The sequence below is a fragment of the Halictus rubicundus genome, chromosome 17, assembly GCF_050948215.1.
Source record: "Halictus rubicundus isolate RS-2024b chromosome 17, iyHalRubi1_principal, whole genome shotgun sequence".
In the NCBI taxonomy this organism is placed as follows: domain Eukaryota; kingdom Metazoa; phylum Arthropoda; class Insecta; order Hymenoptera; family Halictidae; genus Halictus; species Halictus rubicundus.
The window spans coordinates 2,929,188-2,945,761 of record NC_135165.1 but is presented as its reverse complement, the minus strand read 5'-3'; positions in this window follow the sequence as shown (position 1 = coordinate 2,945,761).

Genomic DNA, 16,574 nt, shown 5'->3' with positions numbered 1-16,574 from the left:
AAACCTAGTGTTGAAGGAACGATTAAAAATCTGCAACTTTTCGCGATCATACGCTAACGATACACACTGCAGATGATCGAATACAGATTACTTTCGCAGCAACGTAGGATGCTCAGTGGAATTTTATCGCAGCTCGTATATAACACTTGGTTCGGTTTGCAGTAGTAAAATCAGCGTGGACGAACAGAGAAAGGAGCGAACGCGATGATATTTGATTTCGCTAAATCTTGATTCTCGCGCGGCTTTACGATCGCCGGTTCTTGGGAGCTCTCCATAAATGGATAATAAAACGTGCTGCTCGAAAACAGTAGTCGTTAACAAGCTTGTTAATGACGCAGCACGGAACGAGAGTGCTGGGATTTCTTCCGCAGGGAGGAGCGTCATTGAGAAATCGACTGGACCCCTCTTCCCTTTGCCGGCTGCTACAGGACAAACGGTCTCGCTGAATGAACGTCGTAAACCTTATCACACGAGTTTATTTGCGAGATGAATTCGCGTCGCTGTTCATATAAGTGTAAATACATGTACGCGCGAGCGCGAGCGCGCGCGGGAAGGAGGGGGGTATCAAGATGCGCGGCGTTAAGCCGCGGCCCTTTAACAATGTCTTTACTCGCGTTTATCATGGAGCTGCGCAACATAACGGCGCGACTCTTCTGTTGGCATCAAGAGAAAGACCGTGTATGGAGATACCGCGCGTTTTATTAACGTTTAACATCCAGTTGCCGCCCGTGGAACGTAAACGTATTCAGCGCGAACGCTCCGGTTATGGTTCCCTGCCTGCTTCTCAAATTGAAAAGAACAGCCAACATTTTTTACTGTCAGCGGAGCAGTGGAACGAACTGCCATTCGTTTAGTAATTAGGAAACAGTGAGTCAATTTCTATGGAAACATTGATTCGAACGATCAATCGAGGATGCCTGTTAATTTCGAATATTCCCGCCCCCGATTCGGTTGATTTCACCGAGGACCAGAAATTACGGCTTCTAATACCGCGCAGCAATGGCGTCGGAAAAATTTCGTGGCTGTTTCATTTGCGACGGTTGTCGGGCGCAGACGCGTCCCGCTGCCAAGGGCCAGGCAATAGAGCTTTGCGACGAAAAATACGTAATAACGAAAAAACGCGGCTGAGCGTAAGTTAATTACAAGTAACTATTCGCGAGGGCGCTAATTACTTATTGCAACTTTGCCGCTAATTGTCCCCGCTAATTGCTTTCGGTAATTGGTTGTCCCCTTGCCTCGTTTACCCCGCTGAATCCCGATGGCCGACGCGACAGGAGAATTTCTGCGATCGGACATGATCCTGTGCTAATTTTTTTTTTTTGTTTTTCCATAAAGCTTGTGGCGAGTCGAAATCTGCGTTGTCATAAGCTGCGTGGTTTATTAACGGAGCATTAACGCGTCGGCTGCCACGCTGATCTCCACTACTTCATTTACAGTTCGCACCCTTACACTGTGGTCTAGTCAATTTTAACGTTGATAAATTGTTGTAGTTTATATTTATCAAGAATATACCTAGACCTAGAGCAGTCACTTTGATCGACGTCGAAATAAAATTGATTTGCAAGTAAAATTATATGTTTCGATTAAAATTGAAAACAGGACCTCAAGGATCAGCTTAAATTAATATACAATAAACCCGTAGACTAATTCGCGCTCGACAACCAGTAATATAATGTCATGGCGACGGTCGCCGATGACCCCGGTGGCACTCAACGCGTTAATTAGTCGATTAGAGAAGCGCTGACGCGCTGTCTAATATTGGCAACGCTCGTCGACGCTTGCCAATTTTCGGATCGGATCTTTGGGAAGGCTCGCGACACTGAAACGGTTAACTTCCGCGGCCTATCTTCCGGATAACCGGAGCCGAAGGGGAGTTCAGAACACGGCGACAAGTCGAACGAACGCTGGGAACAGACCGGGACATCCAATTTGTGGAGTTAGCACCAGGTCGAGAATTACTGCTAACTTTTCTAATGAACTGCACTCAATTTTCAATTTCTTTAATCCAATAGCGACGGTCTTATTGATTTACGAACGTCACGCGGAAACGAAACACGAACGAAATCGTTGGCGACCAGGCCCGACGAACGCTATACTGTTCTACAAATATCGTCCGTGATTGTAGATAGGTGTAAAATCGCTATACGAAATCTAGGCGGCGAAACTATACTCGGCGAAATTAAAGGAACGAAAAATTGTAGATTTTTCATCCGAAGCGATTCGGAATACGCTGCTCCATAAAATTACAAAGTCGCTGAACTATGGTCAAATTGCAGGGGGAGATCGCGGAATAATTTTTGAGAGGTCATCGCGAAGCGGAGACTTCTCTCTGATGGATCGTATTGAAATATGGGTCTTTCATTGGTTCACTTTTTCTGAACGATACGCTCCGAAACACGTTTTCCGGCAGGAAGCGATGTCGCTATTTCCCGATTATTGCGCTCTACCACGCTTTAGAGCGCCAGCGGGTTTTCTGATTGCTACGGTTTACTGAGCTGTAGAGCAGAGACGAGTGAAGCCGTGAGCTCGCGTATTTTAAGGATTTAATTCGTGGGATTCTTCAGAATTGCGTTTTTATGCGCCTAACTTGTCATCCCACTTCGAGATCCACTGTTGTATTTTTTATTAATCTTTTTACGACGCAGTAAATTCACACCAAAGCGTTCACGCCGAGCCTATCAAGGAAACCAATTTGCTAAACAAATTTTGTGTTATAGCTACTCTTACTTTTGTCAGCAGAAGAAATTGTATTTTTATACAATTCAAGATAAACGGATTTTTTAATTGTTCTTCGGTGAAAGACATTTTCCACTTGTTCAGACGTCTCTAGAGTGGCCCATGGAAATCAGGATTTGCATGAAGCACTATAGTCTAATCACGACGCATGGCTCTCCCGTGTCGGCACCGAACGCGAGGAATAATGCTACTGTTTAAAACATTTTGCAGGGTGGAATGAACGGGCACGACGTAACGGATGATTTTACGCGGAAAAACAGGCAAAAGGTATAGATAACATTTCTCCTTGTTAAACTTAATTTTCGGATTCGGAATATTCGCCATACATGTGGCACGGTCTGCTGGCGTGTCTGACCATCGCGTATCATTTCTACTTATAATGGATGAAGATAGCGGCGCGTTATTTCTTTCCTATTAATTATTACCACCCTGTGAATTCTAAAAATTTCGCGATCTCACAATTCCATTCCACTCGTACGAATATTAACCATCGACGACAGTAGAAATGTCTAGCAATGGTCAGACGTGTGTTCTCCAGCGTTACTACTTAGTTTTATATTATCGTGTACACGGAGAATTTGTTTCGTACAAGTGCCAGCTTGTGTTCCGACATGTTTCGAACAGTTTCATTAATGAGTTCTCTCTTCACCCTTGTCCATGCAATTGCCGTCGTTCCGTTTCGTCCCTTCTTCATTTCTATTTTTTTTTTTTTTTTTCGTTCGTTCGTTCAAATAATACAGAACGCTTTAAAGCACGAACACCACTGACGGAATTTTAAATCGCTCCGTTGCAAATTGGAATACACGCTTCAATTATGCCGCGCCGGTGCGCAATAAAGATTTTTAATGAATGTTATTTTACTCCCATTCATCGGCAGCCCATTTCTACGGGAAAAATACACGGAAACCGTTATTATTTACGAGCGTTGCACATTATCCGGAAAATATGTGATATTTAGCGCCGTTCGTTCGCACCGTCCATTAATCTCGCGGATGAAAATTGGTTTGCATTTCGAAATCACACCGCCCCCCCACAATTTTCTCGTGGCGATACTTCAATTCGGGTTCATTGTTCGCGAATAAAATGCGATATAAAATTACGTTTCTGCCGCGGCACTCGGCCGCCGATATTCAAATTTTCCTTTGCCTTCGACAACTACGTAAGAGGTCGCTGAGTTGCGTAGATATTAGTGGGAAAACGGCAAAATTTCCGGGGAAAAAATGATTTCGAATTCGCGGACCTACGTTCGGCCGTGTCCCTAGAAAAATCCCTCGGCAAAGGTAATACAAATCGACGCTCCAGTTAATCAAAGCGTTGACAGCCGAGCCGCCGTCCGTTTCGGAAATCGCAGTCATCCTTCTATACCGAGGCAATAGCAACGCTCGCCGGCTGACAATATCGACAGATATTGACAGACCGTAGCGAGGCGCGATCCCGGGGCTGCATTTCGCCGAGCAGAAGGCAGGAGGCAGGAGGCAGGAGGCAGAAGGCAGGAGAGGACATGTGCGCCACGGTTTGCCCCGGTGTTTGTGTTTGGACAGAGGGCGGCGCGCTGGACATTGTAATTAGACACGACACATCGCACCCGGGGGAGCAGCGCCTTCAACCTTCTCCACTTCACCGGCTGACCGTCGGCCATCCATCTCGGTCCGGCGGTGACCGGCGAGCGGCGTTAATCCCAGGGAGCCGATCGCCGCGACCGTCAAGAGGGAAAGGGTAAACGCGAGGGCCTTCGGGGTATGGCGCCACTGAAAGTACCGTTTCTCAACCGAGAACCCCTCGTAAAACACTTGCAACAATCTGGAGACGCTCCTTCCAATTCCGTGTTAACTGTAACCATTGTTGCATCCGAATAAGTCGTTCATTACGGTGGAAGAAAAGTACCATTTAACTTTTATTTAACGCTACAACTACCGAGCCCTAAACGTGACTTAGACTCATCCCTTTATAATAACTGCAAGATTGAATTTGCTCAGGTTTCATACGATTTTTATGGTAACATATACTTGAAAGAAGAGATATATTAAAAAATTTCTCGTGAAAACGTTTTCATAGTTTCACTAATCGTTAAAGAGAAAATCATCCACCAGTCATTTCGACTGGTTCGGTAGTTCTAGTGTTAAAGAGGCCGGCAGGCATTTGACCTTGACTAAATCTCTCGAAATTAAGAGAATCTTTCAGCGGCAGCCATCTTGTGACGTCACACTTCCTTCAGAATTCGAATTTTCTGCCGAATATTACAAATTACTCCACGATGAGGTAGAAATTCGCAATTCGGGCTCTGTACAGACGTAGATTGGACTTTTAGGAAACACAATTGACCACTTCTAAACTGCTAATTGCAATATTGAAGCGACAGTTTGTATAGATTTTGACCCTTGCATACGCATATGGATTTCAAACCATGCCGGCCCCCTTAATTCCAAAAATCTAGAGTTACAACCATTGCACTTGTACAGATAGTAGTCCAAATTCTTGGACTTTACGCAAGATTTCTCTTGTACCGATAAAATTTGATCTCATTCTCGATCGAGGATCGAGAGTGCTGCGGAGTCTATCAGAGATTAGCGGGTCGATTCATTGAGAAGTGATTTAACCGGCGGTGCATGTCGGGCTGGAAGTCACGGTGGTACGCATGCTTACCATGCCACGGGCATAGGGCACTCGCATCTATGCCGATCCTTATCGTTAAGTAGAGCCTGCCATACGCGGCCACGAAAGGCTAGCCAAGTGAGACGCGGCGGTCGGTGGTTAGCGGTCGGGCAGCGAGCATAATCAGCCGAAATGAAGTACGTGCGCGCTGCCCGGTGCATTCCGGGAGTACGTTGAGTGCCAAGCATGCCGGCCACTTCCCGCGTGCTGAAGCCTGACCACCCTTTCTCGAATGCTCGACCTCGGGTTCCCTTCCGCCGAACAGAATTCCGCGTAAGCTCCGCCGAGAGACCCCGACTGCAACGTCTTCGACGGTCGAATTCTGCTTCGCGCCGCGCAACATTCTCGAAAAACAATGGAGCTTCATTCGCAGGATCCTAGGGATGGAACACGATTTAAAAAAAAAATGCGAAACACACGATTGATTAATATTTCCGTGAATTTCAAATTCGGACGAGCGCAGCGCATTTAAACTGGAAACCGAAATGACTGTGTCGCCAGGAAGGCGTTCCACGCTAACGCGGAAAGTGTGCGCTCCGCGAAAATCAATATTCAAAAATATTCAGCAAAAAGATCAACCGAATCTCCATCCTTAACGATACTACAAAATTTCTGGAACAACAACTCCCCGCGGTACGTGGATGCAAGTAAGAAAAACAAAATTACAACAGCTTTTGGGCATCGGTTACGACGCGCAGAATGCCGGCAACAATTAATTACGGGCCGCATAGATTCATTAAGTTCGTGTTCGCCAGTGGCGGAAACTGTGATCAACAATTCAAAAGCCGACGAAATCGCGCGGAACGTACAGGCCGAGGGGGAAAGAGGAAAAAGAGGAGAGACGCTGAAGCATACGAACTGTATAACACAAGGGAAACGTTTTTGAATATAGAACCAAGGGCGAATGGACGAAATGGTTCGAGTTTTATACGGCGCAGGCCTCGAGCTTTAAAAGCAAACCTCAGGGACGCGAAAATGTCAGAATAAAATTCCGTCCTGTACCGCGTCACGCGATGGAACATTCCAGGAAGGTTCCGGAACAGAGAAGAAAGTTTTGCGCGCTCGGTACACCGCAGTTAAATTCATATATACATATATGTACGTATACTTATACATATACACACATATATATGTATATATACATATCCCTCTAATTTTTTCTCCGACGCCGGGTTAATTACATGCAGGCGTATCTGCGAACGGTCGGTGTACCACCAGCCAAGAATGGTGTACTCGAAAGAAATTCACGCAGTTAGGCGCAAGAAACGTGGCGTGCCCGAGGACTGTAAATATTCGGAGCGTGCATAAAATTTTGCGAACAATCAATTAGCCTGCAGGAAGCTCCGGTAATCCGCCGGTTCGGACGGCCGCTGAAAATACTCGTGCATCCTCTCGGGGAACATGAAGAACCCTGCTGCTGACCAGGAAGGAAACCTCGCATAATCTCCTGCATATCGCATTTTCAATTTTCGAAATTCCTGCCGCCGTGACACGATTACGATTTTCATGCATTGCCTGACGAAAACTGACCGGGAACATATCAGATTAATGAGTAGACCGTGGATTTGTTGTCTAATCATTTTAATGGGTTAAAAAGAAGTGTTCTTAAACTTTTTAAACGTTCTTCCTCGCTGGACAAATCGATTGGTGTGGGAGAATATTTCGGAAAATAATTTTTCCAAGTCCGCTCGAAACCTGGCGATTTTGAAAGAAGTCGGTGATTGCATGAGGAGTTTGATGTGTTAAAAAAAAATCCGGATTTGAGTGGCGAGTTCGAGAAGGTGCCAGTATCGCGTCGGTTGGCCCATTGGCTGCGGGAAGAACGAAATCGAGAAGGTAAGATGGGCAAGGGCGGATTGGCTGATCTGGCCAGGCGATCTTTACTGCCGAAAATCCATTATTTTCCCCATTAGATCGCTCCTTCCGATCTTCCAGGGCAGGCATTTTCGTTTAGCAGTTTTTCTTCCGATTCACGTCGTTTATGACTACCCGGGCCCCCATTGATCCCCATCCACTATTTCGTGCTATGCACTATCTCGCGCCTTCGGGTGGCCTCGGTTCAAGCCCGAGAATCTCGTCGATCTCGTTCCTACGGTTTCCGTGCTCGCGCCCGTTTTTATCGTATTCGCTTACCGTCACCCGTAAGCAAAACAGTCCGTGCATCCCCGGATGCACCGTGCGTCTGCTCTCGGTGCGCTAACAACTTAAAGCGGAGCGTTCCGTTCGACCGCGCGCTGCCGAGAGAACCCGCCGGAAATCGCCGGGCTGGCATTGATCAATCCGAAAGATCGCGATCGGATCGACCGGCCAGGCCGACGCGAGCACGATACGCCGCTGCGTTTTCGAATTCGGGGAATTCGAACGCTTTCGCCAGATTCTCCGATCGATAAACTGCTTATGCCTGCGCGGATTTTTAGCCTCATTCACCGGGAGCCTCTTCCAACTGATGAGCTCGTCCGTTCGATTGTTGTCTAATTGAAAAATTCCTCTGTTCTTGCAATTTTCTTATTTTTATAGGTAGGCTTAAAAAAGTATTTAACCCTTAGCACTCGAATGACGACTGCAAGGCGCCACTAAAAATTGCTGTATCACTATTCAAAATATATTTGACTTTATTAAATTTCTTTGTATTTAATAAATTACTAAACACTTCAGTACTGTACGAGTAAATTGCACCATTTTTGTATGTATAACCTGAAAAAAAAATCTATAGAAGAGAAATATTCTAGGTCGGAAGAAATGTTTCGTTTTGGAGTTAAAATGGCTTCGAGTGCAAAGGGTTAATTACGTGAAGGTTCAGAAAAGAAAGAGAACAGATGAATACTCTGAGAGAAAATTTTGTCTAGCCATTTTTGACCGTACGAGGGTTAAATTGTTTTCAAAATTATTGAATAATTAAGTGACTGAGAAGGCCTTGCGGTTTCCAGGTGCAGCATGTATCAATCTAGATGACTTGTGTTTATCAATGTCTACGGACGCTAAATAATTTTTCCCAGCCGGGAACCCTAAACATAAAGCATGTCTCTGGTAAGAGCTTCCATATTGTCCCTAATGCAAGCAGTAAAAGTTTATCAGGCGTCGCAGCGAGCTTTTACGTGCCACATGCAATGTATGCACTGTAATTAAACATTTTTCACGTTCTCACTTGTCTTCAAACATGAGTTTCGTCGGGGCATAAAATGTACACGAAACACGTGCACATAGTCTACTTTGTTAATCCAATAATCCTCAATTGTTATCTCAATTTAGCGAAAATTGCGATAAAAGTTATCTTAGCGAATTCGAGATCGAGATAGAGGTTGTCTTAATACATCGAGGATTATGACAAAGTTGTCCTCGGTTAGTTGGGGATTAAGATAACAACAATCGAGGCGGGGCCATTTTGACCCGTTTTGCAAATTTCTTATTCGACAATGAAAGATCGATAATTGAACATTTTAAAACAGCAATCGATCAATTTTTTGACTCATTGTTGTATCATTACCAAGTCGAATAGAAAGATATAGGATCTACGAAAGTTTAAATAAATTTTCAATCCTCACGATCGACATTTAAGTGTAGAAAATTTGTCGAATAATCTGCGTTGAAAATCTCCGAAGCCCTTTTTCCCCTACAGATTTCGACAAGGGAGATGCTACTTTGTGCAAAGCTCTCGCGGCTCATAATTAACGAGCATGTTCGCCTTATTTCGCACGAAAAATCGGTATAGAACCCGGTGTCTGAACGACAATGCGCCCAGTGACTTTGTGATACGCCGCTAAGGTGTAAAATATTATGAAAATGCGTAATATCTGATGATGGTTAAGCCGCGGATATGAGCCCTCGCTCTGCTGGGCATTGCTCCCCAGGAAACTGGCTTTTATGGGGTTTTTACAGCGGCGTGTTACTCTGTAGATGGTACGAGGTCGTACATAACCTTTCACCGACTATGGGTTCAGACCAAAGCGCAAAAAAGAGTAATGAAAAACGGCGACGCCGCCGTTCGAATGCTGCGATATGGACTGTATCTAAAATGATTACTCTCCAGCCAGTCTTCCATCGACCTGGCATCGACGTATGCAAATAACCACTTGCCGACAATACTATACAATGCCCTAGACATCATGCGAACGGTAGTCTGCGAACCTCTATCTCCCATTTTCGTGCATTATTTTACACGCGACCAAACCAAGGCAGCATTTCCTTCGCAGCTTCTTCCGATGAAAATAAATTAATTTGTTCACACGGAAGAATCGTACGAGACACCCAAAAATGTTTCTACTAACTTTCGTCGAGTCCGAAGGGAATAAAGGATATAGAAAGGTAAAAATTTATTTTGAAAACCTGCTTTGAACACCCAGTATTTGAATCTTGTGGTTCGCGAGACCAGAGAGTGGTATTGTGACGCATAATCGAACAGAATATTTCCTTCGGGTCGGGAACAGTGACAAAGTGGGCAAACAGTGGAATTAACGTGGACGAAGCGGCCACGTTGTTATCTGAATTCTCGCAGCAACAGGAGACGTCGCATTTTCCGATGTAATTGCGGAAGGAGAAGCAGATCGCGCGACAAGTCGGCTACAGAATTTAAATTGAAAGCATAACTCGCAACCTTGACAGTGTACCGGGAGAGCCCTTTATCCGGGAATTTTTACCGTTGTTTGCTTATCCTGAAGACTTATTAGACAGTTTTCTATACCGGTGTTGGCTTACCCTCGCGTAAAACTCCCGGAGCCCCGTGCCGACGACCGATCGATCGAATTCGGGATTACGAGTACGAGGGAAATCACTTTGCAACCCGGGGCCCGTCGGAAGAGAAACGCCTCCAGCGATCTTCCAGGAATAACCGAATCATTTAGATTTGGGGGATTTAGGGAGGTCGGAGTGCAGGCAGGCAGGCAGGCAGGCTGTTGCAGGGCCAACGAGGAACACCAACCACGCTGGAAAAAGAAGCTGCGCGCGGATCGGGAAACGAGGAAATGCTGCTGGAAGATGGAAAAGACGCCGACACTTTTATCGATATACCGAGCCTGAAGCGGCTACTCAGCGGTCTCCTTCAACCTCTTTACTTTGCCAAGAAGATACACAAACACGTGCACCGCTACCGACCCGATCGTCGTCTGCCTGGCTGTTCGCAACTTCTTTCCTAAAACCGATTTGCCCGATGGAAAAACAACGGCGTCGGCGAGCCGATTATTAAATATCAAATCGGAACGTCGGAGTTCCAAAGTCTTTAACTACTATACCACGGATCGTCATTCAAAATCAAAAATTGCCTGCATCGATGGCGAGAAATGGAAACCAAATATTAGGTCGTCCCATAAGTCCATGGATATTATTCACCATTGAAAAGTATTTTAATGAAAAACCGCAGAAATTTTATAGTGACGGGGTATGTCTTTGACAAAAAGGTCAGAGGAGGTTGTGGAATGAAAGGGTGATTACATATTTTAGTTTTAGAATTTAAATGGTACGAGAGTAAACGGCACGAACTTATGGGACGACCTAATAGAATCTAATTTCTTCCCATAGTAACAGTGTTAATTCTCCTACTGTTTCAAATTTTTCTGTGGAAAATCCAAATTTTCGATTGCAGGAGACAGTGGCCGAACGGAAAAGTCTCTCCTCCTTTAACAGTTTTGATAAATTAATAGTGATGTATATAATGCAATTGTATATAATGGATTTTCTTCGGTGATTATTAACTACGAAGTCATTATTCTTTCGCAGTGCTTGCAAGGCGAGCACCGAGTCGTTGATTGCGCCGTGATGTTTGGTATAAATATACGAAGTAAAATATTGTATTGCATTTTCACCGTGCCTGCAGGTGCTGCTATTAATTAAATCAGTCGTTGCCCGAGTGGCAATATTAAACAGATTACGTGCACCGTTTCAAGGATGCCTCGATAATGTGCTGCGCGCGTTACTTTATCGTAAACGGCTGGGCTTAACATTTTTATGTTTTCGAAGAAATCTCTCCATTATTTGATAAAAACAAAAAGAAATGGATTATGATAAAGACAGAACACTTCCGATCAATACATGTAGAAGTCAACTGAAATTATCTTTATGACTATGTCTGTGGATCATCGGGTTATCGTATTTATATATGTATTTTTGTGCTATCGTTATGCAAATTCCTTCGTCGATAACAGCCGCGATAAGATAAGATAGCAAATCGCAAAGTGTTACAGCCGGCACTGATTCACCCTGGGACTCGGAAAGAAAGGAACCCTAAATTTCGTTAATAACTCAACATTGACGCCAGCAGTTTTCACCATAAATTCGACGAAACGAAATAACAGATCCTTCAAGTAGTCCAACGACTCAAAAATCAGACACTGGGACTCCCGAGCAAATTCGGCCGTTTCGCTTAGGGGGTACAGTCGAATCTTAATTGTTCTGGGCGGTGGATCTGGCAGAGGGGGTGTGCGATATCTTACGGTGGTACAAAGGGCATGGCGGGGGGAAGGGAGGGTCAGTATAAATAAAGGGAAACAAGAAGAGCACGGGGACGTACGCGGACCGTATAGCTGGTCAGTTTCCTGGTGTCTGGCACCAACGTGAATGCCAACGTAGGCCAGAATAAGAGGGTGGATTTCAGAGGTTTTAATATGAATAGGTATACCACGTATGTGCTCTATTCCGCCTATACCAGGGCCATCGTGTGCAGCGCGGGTAGAAGCTTGAGATCTTGCGAGGAGGCTGAAGAGGGGAACAGGGAAAATCCCGTGGGAGGGAGAAATGAACCCGAAATATATATATATATATATTATATATATAGATGTGTACATATGTGTGAGTACGTACATATATATTTTTCAGGGTAGAGGGCTAGCCAAACGCCTAGAATTGCCTCGCCTCTTTCGTGTTGGTGTCCACTACGATTCATTACCTCTCTATTCATCGACATTACCGACAGTGCGTTCCGCTGGGCACTCGAAAATCGTCCTCCATCCTCCGCACGCTCTTCGCCACTCTTTAATGGCCCTTAGAGCACTGTTGCCAGTGTCGTATCGCTTAAGAAATTTTGGGCCCCCGCAGAAATATCTTCTACCAAATTTCCATTCGCGAAATACCAGAAATTCTCAGTTCAGTCTCGGCAAACTGGAAAAAATTCCATAAACGCGACGTAGTGGAGCATTTTGCAGGATGCAGTTGCCGTGTCTTGTACGGATAAAATTAATTTTGCAAAAATTCCGCAGTTAAGTCAATTTCCGCAGGCAAGAGGCTCCGTGACAAATAAATTAATTAACTTGATACGGTTCAGGTGGCAGTATCGCATTTTGGTAAGTTCCACGCAACGCTTGACTTTGCATCGCCTATTCCTGACACCACTAGACCGATGGCCTTGTTCCGAGGATGTATCCTAACGTTGATCAATCATTCGATGAGCAGAGCGATGATGTTGCGGTTCATGTCTGTACGGTCGGGGACGTTTAAGTGAGATTAACCCCTTAACGCTGAAGCCCGTGACGTACATGCTGGCGTCAAAGTGGTGGTGCATGCGAAATTGCTGATCGCCGGACTGCGGATCTTTATGTAAATTTGGATTCCTGCGGTCTGATCGATGGCGACGAAACGTCGATTAAAAGTATTAAAATGAGCACAGAATAGAAGCCTGCTCTCTCTTCCAAGAAAAATTACTGCAAACATGCACATTTTAATTCTGTAAGTTCTGTAAAATTTATTTGTCGGTCTTCTCAATTAAGAAACAAATTTCCAGCAGACTTCTTTCAATATTTATTTTATATTTATCGTATTTTCCGCGCGCAGCTTGTTTTTGTATTTTTTTTTTTTTTTTTATATACTCCGAATAAGGAGAATAACGAGTGGAATACGCGGGTCTGCGTATGGATATCGAATTGCGCTCGTGTATCATTTTATTTTCCCTTTGTTGCTAATAGGCACGGCTGTTGAAAGCCTCTTAATTTATTATGGGCACCGTGTGTGTCGAAACGGCGCGCACATTATATGCGATTTTTGGCACTCGACAGTCGCACATGAAACGCAGATACTAAAAGCAACCATTATGTTTTGCACGGTTTCAGCCGCTTTTAACCCGTGTATAAGTTAACGCATGGGCCAACCAGGCAAATGGGCTTTATACTATACCGTTCAAAATATGCGATATTATTCAACGTAAGTAAAATTTTGTTTCGCTAGCCGGGACGGGAGAGCGTTGCGGGAATATTGAAAATCGAGCCACCGCGCCGCCGCCATCGCCGCCGCTGCTCCGGCAAATTGGGGAGAAAATTCGTTATCGAGACTTCTGCAACCATTTGCAAACTTATTCGATTACCGGGACCGCAGGAAATACCAATTCGAATCGAGAAATATCACTGATGTAAATGATCAGACACAATGAAACAGTTAGCAATTTAACAACGACTTTAAAACGATGCATCAAGCAGCTCTGAATATTGCACTACAAAATTTCGGACCTACGAAGCTCAACTGAAATATGAAATTAATTATTTATTTAGCGCGAACAGAATCTGGAACTTTTTCCCCTTCGTTCGAACTCAGTGAATGGACTGTGATAATTTCGTAATAAAAATAAATACTAAAAAATTAGGAATTATTCCAGGATCGAAGACATCAACAAAGAGGAAAATCTTCTGCGAGAAAATGTGGATTGACATTTTCCTAGGGGAACCTAGGAAAATTGCTAATTTCGTAATAAAAATTAATACCAAAAAATTAGGAATTATTCCAGGATCGAAGACATCAACAAAGAGGAAAATCTTCTGCGACAAAATGTAGATTCACATTTTCCTAGGGGAACCTAAGAAAATTGCTAATTTCGTAATAAAAATTAATACTAAAAAATTAGGAATTATTCCAGGATCGAAGACATCAACAAAGAGGAAAAACTTCTGCGAGAAAATGTAGATTCACGTTTTCCTAGGGGAACCTAAGAAAATTGCTAATTTCGTAATAAAAATTAATACTAAAAAATTCGGAATTATTCCAGGATCGAAGACATCAACAAAGAGAAAAATCTTCTGCGAGAAAATGTAGATTCACATTTTCCTAGGGGAACCTAAGAAAATTGCTAATTTCGTAATAAAAATTAATACTAAAAAATTAGGAATTATTCCAGGATCGAAGACATCAACAAAGAGGAAAAACTTCTGCGAGAAAATGTGGATTCACATTTTCCTAGGGGAACCTAAGAAAATTGCTAATTTCGTAATAAAAATGAATACTAAAAAATTCGGAATTATTCCAGGATCGAAGACATCAACAAAGAGGAAAATCTTCTGCGAGAAAATGTGGATTGACATTTTCCTAGGGGAACCTAGGAAAATTGCTAATTTCGTAATAAAAATTAATACTAAAAAATTAGGAATTATTCCAGGATCGAAGACATCAACAAAGAGGAAAATCTTCTGCGAGAAAATGTAGATTCACATTTTCCTAGGGGAACCTAAGAAAATTGCTAATTTCGTAATAAAAATTAATACCAAAAAATTAGGAATTATTCCAGGATCGAAGACATCAACAAAGAGGAAAATCTTCTGCGAGAAAATGTGGATTGACATTTTCCTAGGGGAACCTAGGAAAATTGCTAATTTCGTAATAAAAATTAATACTAAAAAATTAGGAATTATTCCAGGATCGAAGACATCAACAAAGAGGAAAATCTTCTGCGAGAAAATGTAGATTCACATTTTCCTAGGGGAACCTAAGAAAATTGCTAATTTCGTAATAAAAATTAATACCAAAAAATTAGGAATTATTCCAGGATCGAAGACATCAACAAAGAGGAAAATCTTCTGCGAGAAAATGTGGATTTGCATTTTCCTAGAGGAACCTAAGAAAATTGAAATGAAACAAAATTCCACGAGGCTAAGAGATCGGTGTCCACCTGAGCTTGGTACGTTAAAATATTGTGCAGGTGCGGTAACGAACAAACAGATGACGAATGGCAGAACGAAAATGGTCGAACTTTTCGGCGACGAATGCCCGAATTGAGATATGGATTTGATCGCGACGCGCGGACCCGTATACGCATATATTTTTCTGCAGGGTTTCGCGCAGCGTTTCTATAACAGGCAGGCCGAGTTTCCAATAGCGGAATTTATGTACCGGCAGATAGCAAGGACAATATAAATGAGATTTTAAGTATACCTATGGTAAGCTTGTTGTCGACGCGTGCGTGAGAGCCGGCTGCTCTCCCTTTTAAGCATATTTTCTATTTTCTACGTCGAAAGGGACGCGATAAATAATCGACGCATAAATCTCGTCGCGTGGCACGGACGTATTCGATCGTTTAAAAGCGGGAGAGGGGAACCGCGCTATTATTTTCTCAGCACACTCCGACGACGGATTTTCTCGGGAAATTCACGGTCCTGGGCGCACCTTTCCTTTCGAAACTCGGAAACTTCTCCGATCGATATGAATCTTCAACGGAGTACACCGCCGGGGAACTTTAAAATTATTGGTAAAATAAAACATTTGTTCTTTCAATAATTGTTCCGCGAAACGAAAATATCTTTTCAGGGGATGTTTGGCGACACCTTGGACAAGTGTTGTGTTTTGTAAAATTACAAAATAGCGGCGTTACACAGTAGTGGCGAAGAAGTTCTGTCCGCGATAAATCCTAACATTCCAGTATTTGTTCCATTAAACAAATCGCCTCGATTTAGTGGAATTTTTATGGTTCCCGGTTCGGCATTCGGCGGGTTAAACTCGTCGGGAGCTATTCGAGTAGACACGCCTCGGAAACTATCGACTACTGTCGGCCGAGAGTAATCGAAGATAATTTTTAAATGAAATTCCTTCGATTTCCCGTCGAGGGAAAGGATAAACCGCCGTGGGAATCTCGGCGAGAAGCAGCGGACGAGCGATGAATGAATTTATAGTTTTTAATACGTGTTCATTGTGCTGTCCCAACAATGAAGGGCTCCGGGAAAAGAGGGGATTTGCCGGAGATACGAACGGCGTTGTTTACAGGAACCTATTATCTAACTTTCGTAGTTAATACCCGTCGTTTTCTTACCAGGCGCGAGATTAGCGCGTTGATTATGTCCAAGGCTATCTTCTGCGGATAGCCGGAATGAAACGGTAACGATAGAAAAATATAATTTGCTGTATAATTTATCCATTAGGCTGCATAATGCGATTAACAGACGATGGTCCGCGCGGCGAAGTTCCTCGAGAAGTGTATTACCGGGCCGCGTCCAGGAAACAAATTTTTA